This window comes from Alligator sinensis, unplaced genomic scaffold (genome assembly GCF_000455745.1).
Source record: "Alligator sinensis unplaced genomic scaffold, ASM45574v1 scaffold669_1, whole genome shotgun sequence".
NCBI lineage: Eukaryota > Metazoa > Chordata > Crocodylia > Alligatoridae > Alligator > Alligator sinensis.
The window spans coordinates 177,537-186,958 of record NW_005842565.1 but is presented as its reverse complement, the minus strand read 5'-3'; positions in this window follow the sequence as shown (position 1 = coordinate 186,958).

Below are 9,422 nucleotides of genomic sequence, written 5' to 3'. Positions count from 1 at the left end.
GTTGGGCCACTGGCTTGATTCTGAGTATGTGTAGCAGAGCAAATTTAGTCACCTGGGAATCTTTCCAGACACACTTAGACATCACAGGCCGCATCCAGACGAGCTAGGCTGAGCAGTATGTGGCACTGCAGACGGGTCTGCAGCGCCCATACTGTACATTCAGGTTTTTCCCACACTGCTACCTTGTAGTGAGGCAGGGGGGGGGGCTTTTCTGACCCCTAGAGATCCAGGGGTAAAAAAGCCCACGAAGAAAAAAAGTGCAGTAGTGCATTCAGGGAGAGCGCATGCCACCCAAAACCAGAGTTTGGCCAGCTAGAGCCATGCTCCAGCTGCTGGCCTGGTTTCAAGCTGTAGGAGCGATGAGGCTACAGCTTTCTTGGCCCCCAGGACCCAAGGTAAGCAACTGTGCCCTAGCCTCCCCTAACCCACCTAAGAGAACCTGCCACTTGCCAGAGGGCACAGGGCATGGACGTTTTCCACGGACAACTAGCAGTGGCACAAGGTGTCCTGCTGCTAGTTGTCCCTGGGGATCCAAATGTCCTCACTCATCTGGACATGGCCATAGAGGCAGAATAGTATCTGGGCTTTTGCATCTAACTTGGATGGTATATGTTATATGACACCTATTATCTTCCTTTTTCTGCACATTGAGGTACACGGTCTCTATCTATGTTCTACAAATAACAATACCTGTTCTTTTATGTTTGTTATAACACAGAGCAGAGGCTTAATAAGCTTTTTCAGTGCCTGGGGAACGTGGGGCAGAGGGTGAAAGTAGAATGCTGACCACAGGGGACCATGGGAGAAGTGTGGAAGGGAAGAGAGAGAAGATTTTTATCTGTTGGGCTTTCTCTTTGCTTTACTTGAACACCACAACTGGTGCTGCTGCTGCCGAAGCAGCACAAGTGTATGCTGCTGCTGCTGAAATGCAAGCAGTGGCATAGGATCTCTAAGGGCTGCTTCTGGTGTCCTCTCACACTTCTGGAAGCAGGGTTGTGTCTCTCATAGCAAAGCCTTTTGGGGCAGGGTTGCATCTTCCACCCCATCTTCTGCCATCCAGATACCCTATGGGGCATGGGACTGCACAGGGCTTCTAGGGCCAGGGAGGGGCTGTGCAGGGCTGCCCTGATATGGCAAAGATCTGGTGGGGGAGGTGTCCATATTGGTGCTTCCTGACCCCAGGCTGGTGCCCCACTCACTCTGTCCTAGTTATGCTACTGACACAGAGGGCTTTAAAGATATACATTATCCACTTGAGTAAAGCCTACATATATGACGAGTCACTCCTTTATTTCCTTCCTAAAAGAGACTTCTAGAGTAAATTAGAGAGTAGAGAACTAGAATACAGATTTGTAAATTTATACATTAGCAAGGAGAGGATTACAACAAAAGGAATAACTCCATGAGTAATTTTCCCTTTTCCTAGTGCTTTATAGACCAGGTAACTGCTCTGAGGACTATATATGCTAACCTGGTTTATTTCCTAATAGCTTTTCAGGTGCAATCAAGATGTTAGTTTTGACTGACAAGACTTAAATAGTATGTGCTTTACATACCTAAGGGACCTCCTTCATCCTTATGCCTCATCCTGATACCTAGGGTCAGCCAAAAGCAGCCTGCCGCAAGCACCATCAGTACTCGAAGTCTGTTTGGAGAAAAAACGTGTGAGAGGTTGGTCTCTGCCATTGCTCCTCAACTCTGGACCTCCCTCCCTCTGAGGCTCACTGAACCCCAAGCCTGGACATCTTTTGAAAGCAATGAAAGATCTTCCTTTTTAGGTAGGCACAAACACAGCTAGGATGCGATGTTGTTTAGGGAATCTCTATTTTATCCTGATATTATCGTTTCCTTTTTTGGTTCTCTTGTTACTCTCCTGTTTTAAGTTATTCTGTAAGGCAGCCTGAGCCTTTGCTGGGAAGGACAGCATATAAATCAAAGAAAGAAAGAAAGAAAGAAAGAAAGAAAGAAAGAAAGAAAGAAAGAAAGAAGTAAAGAAAGAAAGAAATCTTTCTTCATTTTTGAGTGTAGTATTACTAAATGGTTGGCAGATGAGAGCTTCTATTTTTCCTTTCCTTGGTATAGTTGTTTCTGGGAATTCAGGTCCTTGGAAGAAAGCCCTGATGTGCATGGAGTCACTGAATTTTATTTGGCTCTGCTCTGCATAAGAAGGAGCTGAGGTTGAGTGACGGTAACTGGGGTAACACAGTGCAATGGAATTGATTACCCCCAAATGCATGAGAATATATTGAGCCTTCAGGGAATAAACACTTGAATCTGTTGTGTGGAAAACCACAATTATTCTGTGCAGTGCGTAAAAAAAATATTTTAGTTAAAGTACTTGTTCTTAGACTAGTGAGCCTTTTCACCTCTGGTCTTAATCCAGTTCCTAATGCTCTGTGTAATCTCCCTGCAAGTCCTATGAAGGAGTTATGGGAAAATAAAAAAGTCTTTTTACTTTAGCAGTTCTGTAATAATATGGGATTTAATTGACCTCACTGCAGCAAAATTTCTAATTCTGAAATAAAGAAAAAGTGGAAAGTCAGGGATCTTAAATTTTGTCTTAATAGTTCTTAATGCAATAAATGAATCACCCCGAAATAGCTGGCTCAAAGATATCAGAGCACATTCAGCCATTTTAGTTTTCCAGTAATCCATTTCTTTTTTAAGTTTCCCCAAATAGGGGGGTACAGAGAAACTGTATTAAACACTTCCATTTTATATTTGGTTTTATTCCAAATATGATATTAGATCACATCATGCAGCATTTCTTCTTGCCTCCTCTTTTTTTAAAGAAAATGATACTGCCTTATAGTATTTCTAAAAGGGGAGGGAGAGGGGCGGAGGGGAAAGAGGGAGGAAGGGAAATCCTTGTCAATCTATTCTCTTCTTTGTAATTCAAATTCCCATTATGAAGTTATAATTTAGCTTTGGCCTTCATGATATTTGCACTGCCAGGACCTGGTCTAAAGTCTTTTGAAGTCAACTGCAAGACTTTAATTCATTTCAGTGGGTTTTGAGTCAAGCCCTATGTTCCTCATCACCCCTTTTTTCCCTTTAATATAATCTTATTATGAGGTCTTTGTAAAGGCAGTGAAGTTCTAGAAAATGCTCCATTTATATAAGTATGGATCTCCCTGCCAGCAAAGTGACACAGGGTAATATGACACAGTACTCTGCAAATGACACTTGCTCCCAGCTCCAATACTGAATTAAATTCTTGGTCTTCATCTTCAAAGGTTCATGGACTGTTCCTGTGTATCAGAGAAATCTTTATTTGCAGTACCAGACTGTACTACCTCAATTATATATCAGAAAGAATGGAGTTGTTCATGATGATGATTAGAATGGTAGCTGGGCAGAGGTTTTTAAGCGTGACTATGAGACTGTCTCTCCCAAAAGATTAGAAGGATGAAAAACATGACCTGCTTCCAAATTCATTTTTTATTATATTAAATAGCAGTAATAGGTACTATGAGATGATAGCCTTAAATCAGTTCCAATAATGAAGCCATTGTGATAATATTTAATAAAACAGGTCAAATTCTTTCCTAATTTAGGTTCACTGTCAGACTATTTCCTAAGCTTTTAAATTCTTTCAAATCCCAGCAAGTCTTTTTTGGGGTATAAATAAATAGTAGGGTCAGGAACTGTTTCTCCTCCTAAATGTGTTTAGTTCCTAGAATATTTGGGGTACTACTGATATAAAAATAATAATGAAATGAGTCCAGATTCACCACTTGCGTGAGCTAGTCTAACTTTCTTGACTTCAGATGCACTCACTTACATTTACTGGGATTTTGAGAAGTTGGTTGTGGGAGAGTGGGGAGGAGGCTAATGTCTCCATACATACAGTATTTTCATGTGGACTAATTGATTGTCTACACACTTACTCAGGTATGCACAGCCTACTCATGTACTGAGAATGTCCTGAACTATGCATCAAATTTTAACACGGGCTAGATACATTTAAAACATGGGTGGCCCTAAAGCCATTTTTATTCATAACATGCAAAACCCAAGAACCTATTTGGTGCAAGACAAAGTAGAATACAGCCCTTTAAAGTGTAATTATGACATTACTATGATATTCATAGCATTTTATTATTTTTGAATTCCTATTGTTAGAATTTGGCTAAAATGTAAGTTATTTAACCAATATAATTAGGTTGCTAAGCATTAACTGTTAATTATCATATTAATAAACAGTTATTACTCTCTTTCTACAGTGAACCATGCCAAAATGATATTATTATGCATGCATTGCTTTTGGGCAACATAATTGTCCTTAAAGGAAATCATTACAATTTAAATGAAATTGGGAGCTACTGGTTAGGGAAGGCTGTAGGGCATACACAATACATACTAAGCAAGGAACTGTAATTTCCCCAAATCACATCTTTTCAGTAATTTCACATCACATGGGCTATATCTGTTTGGTTAACGGGAAACAGTTTATTTTTGCTTTGTAATTGTTTTACAAGGACATCACTTAAACAAGGACAAGCAAGTTTCTGAAATAAAAGCAAATGCAGTTTCACTATGTAAGACTATTTCATGTGGGGTGGCAAGCTGTTGCCAGACTTCATCCATTTTCCAGTTTAGGATTGTAAACCACAACAAAATATAGATTTGCTATGCCATTGGTACATGCCACTCATGCAAGGTGAGTCATGAGTCCAAGTCTACAATTAATTTGAGTGACACCAAGTGTAAATTCTTCTTTTCATATTCAAAGAACTGTTTTTTATGCCCTGATAAAATTTTTGTTTGCCTGCTCATGCTGCTTTTTGCTTGCTTTTTGTTTGCCTCCTTCTTACACTCTCTCCCATGCTATTTTTTACTCATAGAGAAGTTAGTTACTTGACTTGATCTCTATGGGTACATGCACACATTCACTAGACCTGAACTACAATCATATGACTTACTTTAAGCAGCATGTTTGTAGATCTGGTTCTGCTCATTTATTGGTGGTGGAAACCGCACTGGGAACTGATCTAAGTAAGTAAGTAAGTTGGGTGGGAGGAGGGGTGGATTGAGTCAGAGTAGGAGGCCCTAGCAGATCTATGGAAGGGAGGTTGGTGGGTCCAGGGGGGCGTTTGGTGGGACAGGGGGATGCCAGGTCTGCAGTGGGGGCTGGTGAGTCTGCAGAGAGAATTATTCATCCAGGGGTGAGGAGGTTGTGGGCTAAAAAAAACTGGTCAGGATTGGGTGGGTAGCAAGAGCTCAGCCTTGGGGTTGGGGTGAATGGCTGGGCTTTCTCAGCCCTGGGGCTGTGCTCCAAATGTGTGCCAACATTTGGTAGATCAGGTTAACTTGTTCCTGATCCTGATTCAACTTAGTGCACCTCCTCAGGTGAACTATGTTAGATCAGGCTGGCCATTTTTTGCCCGATTCAGCCTCTTGAAATGTCTGTATAGATCAACACTTAATTAGGTTGATCTAAGTGCAATGTCTCTATGTACCTTATGTCTTCCTCTGCAAAGAATATTAATTCCTGAAATCCTTTTAGAATTGTAATCAGGGATCTGGGTTTTCTGTTTCCCACAGAAAAGTGGAGAAAACTGCGGATTTTACCTTGTACCCGAGGTAAATGTTGATTTCTCATTTTACCAGAGAAACCCACGGATTTTACAGTTTTGCAATTAGCTCTATGCAGGCTGGCAGAGCTCCAGGCTGGAGGGGCTTGGGAGGGAGTGGGAAGAGGGCAATCAGACAGGATAACACCACGTGCATATATATGTATTTGGCTGCCAGGCAGCCTGGAGAGCAGCTCCCACAGGTAAGAGGGGCGGTGGGGGTGGGATTGAGGCCCCTATAGGGAGGAAGGGAGGGGGCAAGGCAGGGCAGGGGCTGGGGCTGCTGCTGAGCTGGGCAGTGCCTGGGGCTTGGGGCTGAGGGCTGCAATGCACAGTCACAGGGCCCCAGTGGGGAGCAGGGTTGTGCCGTGGGCTGCTCATTCAGAGGGTGGACGGGGATAGGGCTGGCTCCCTGCTGCTGTGCACACTCCCAGCGGGCAGGGGAGACTGAACCAAGATTGATTTTTTTCCCCCTCACCTGATATCCTTTTTTTCCTTGCTTCAGTTCCCCATTTCCCCTTTTTTTCTGGACACAAAATTTAAAAACGGAAAGAAAAAGGTACAAAAACCACCCCAAAATAAAAACAACCCCCCCCCCCCCCCCAAGGAAACACAATAACAAGAACTTTCCTAAAATGTTTGTAATAACACACGGATATTGAGATGTGATATCTCCCAAAGTTTTCATAAACCATACTTATCATTTCCTAACGAACTGCATTTCTTGTGCAACACTGCCTGAACGGGTGGAAAAGCTGTGTCATTCCACAAGTATGAAGTGCTTGGGTCTACTTGCTGCAAGTTTGATACAGTGGTACACACTGAATTCTATTCACCAGGACTAAGATATATTGAGACCTGAGCCCTTGCTCTTAAATGAAAATCTTTCAGGGTCAGCTTCTTCCCTCAGATGCAATCATTTTAGTTCTTTGGCATAAACAAAAGCAGAATTTGACCTTTATATAGTAATGGCTGCTACAATTATCTGTGCCACCAGAATAAGTCTTGAGGTACTTTCCAAGGCTCTACTTATATTATTTTTTTTACAAAAAGCATTAAAACCTCCTTTTTCATATCTTGAGGTAGAATCCATTATCCCTAGATATATTGACTGGCATTTGCAAGCCTATGATTTACTGCTAACATCTGAATTTGTGACCTTACACCATGTTCTTGTCATCCTCTTTTTTGTACTTTGTGTTGTTGGGCTGCCTGAGAAAAAATGGAAATCAATGCAGTTGGTGAGAGGTTATGCTACTCCAGGCTGGCACAAATGTTGGAGCAAGATCTTCTACTTAGAGGTGCACCCCTGGTAAGGATACCAGCTAAACAGGGTTCAGATTATCACTTTGAAATATAAAACAGGCCCCTGACTGTACACTGCAGTCTTTGGAATGCATATGCTGTATTGCTTAAATGATATAGTAGTAGGGACCCATGGAGACTGTGAGATCCACACAGCAAATGCTCTAAAACATTTTCTCACAAGGAATAAGCACATGATGTTTTTCTTTGATTTCAAAAGAAATGAAGTAAAAAAATGTCATTTGTAAGACAAATTATGGGATATTTTCTTCATATGGCATGTCTATGCAAGCATTAATGCGATTTTCCTAATACACGCTAAATTTAGTACCTTTGGGTGTTTATACACAAGCTCTGGGAGTGCGGGGGGAGGGGAAGGGGTGCTTTAATTAAAGCACCCAGAACATCTAATGTATCGCTATCCCCACTTTTCAAAATGGTGGCAGGGGCACTTTGTGTAAAGCTCATTGAATAAGCATTAGATAAAGCGTCCCCACCGCCATTTGAAGTGCAGAAATGCTGATACATGAGACGCTGGAGGCTTCTGGAGCATGGTAATTACCACACTCCAGCAGACTCCATTAATCTTAATTACAGTGCTTTGGAGCAGCCTCACTGCTCGTGCATAGGTGCCATCTAATATGAGGTACTAAATTCATGAGCATTTTGTTGCCTTAATGTGCAGTAGTGAAAGCACACACTTTTTAGGTGACGCTTAATGTGCAGTAGCCTATTTTACTGTGCATTAACATAATAGCATAGTTTTTTACATGCTGCTTTCATGCGCAGTAAAACAAGCTATTGAGCATGAAAGTGCATGTGTAGACACACCCACAGAGAATCAAGAGAATCCCTTATAAACATTTCTATCAATGGAGGCCGTGATGTAATCAATGAAATCAATAAAGAACAGGTACAGGTACTCATTTGTTTATGTCATAAAAACATAATGTATTCAGGTTATAAGCTATTATTTTCTTCTGACAGGCCACACCTACGCAAGATGCTGACTGTGCAGCAGCTTGTTATTACTGTGCAGTAGCATTGCATGGCATGAAGCATGATGCAACACTAATGCACAGTAGTAATGAGCTACCGGATGGTTAGCATCACCAAAAAACCATTCAGGGATGCTACTGTGCAGTTACGTAGTACTTGTGTATGCAAGTACTACACGACTGCACAGTTATAACTGTCCAGTCAGTCTCATGTATGTGCAGTCACTTTGTAGTAGTGCTTAAAAGCTGGGATCATATTAGATCTGAGATAGCATGGATACAGCTTTGAGGCACTGAGCACAATTGTGACAACATGAGGGGACCTTTGAAGTAGCAAGTCAGAGGCAGTTTTGAAATTGTGAGCCAAACTTGGAATGCTTTGAGGTAAGGAGCAGAAGCTGAGATGGTGTAGACTGCTGTATTGAACACAGGTGAAATAGCAGGGAGGTAGATTTGAGGTGGCAAGATGTGGTGATGAGACCATATCTGTGTAGCAAACTTACCATACCTAGCACCGGTACCCTCAAAATGTGGCATCCGTTTATTTATGTACCACTTTCTGGAGCAGAAGCAATGTAACCACAAATTCATATGGTCCAAGGCAAACTTATTGGGACAAAATATCATCTAAATAAGCCTATCCTTGGTTCAGTATGGATGTGGATATGGCTGAGGTTCTTGTTGGAGGTGTAAGGCATACTTGAGGGCTCATCAGGAGCACTCAGGCAAGATAGTTGTGACTCTCAGATTTCTCACGAGAGGCTTAAACTGATGTTAATGTTATTATGGTTACTTTTTCAGAAAGCACCTCCAGGTAATTCAACCTGACTTTTTTTTATAGGGTTCAAATCTACCCTGTGTTTTTTTATTACCAACTGCCCCTGCAAAAAGGAAGGGGGTCTCTGTGGAAAATTACTGCTAGGAACTTCTTGGACTTGCAGATGAAAGTAGCAGTCTTGTATGTGAGTAATTGGGTGAAGACTTGATGCCCAAGACTTTTATCTAATATATTGCTCTCATCTCTAGGACTGTCAGCAATTTCTTAATCTCTATTCTTCAAGCAGATCAGGGGAAAAGATAATCATTCCTGTAGGGTGCAGGATGTAATGCTATTGATAATAGAAATATTTCCAAGGTGGAATCTAGCAAAACAATGAATGTGTGTCTATGTGGATTGGTAATAATATTAATCTTGAAGGTTATAGAGCTAGACTGAGTCAGTACAGGCCACTATACCATGGTGATATGTCCCAGGAGTTTTAATGAAATTTAACCTTTCATTAAGAGAAAAGATTTCCTGGCCCTTAGGGACATAAAAAGCCATTTAAATTTTATCAGGTAAATGCTGTCTAGGTGATCCAGAAGAAATTGGAAAGTGAAACAATATTTTTAGAGAGGTATTTTCTGTACTTACAATACAAATAGTGGTTGACTTTGAATCCCAATAATGATTCAAGGTTAATGTCAATGGATTATACTGCTTTAATTGATTTCACTATTTTATTTTGGCACTCTGGGCAGATATTAAGGTCAGAACCACACT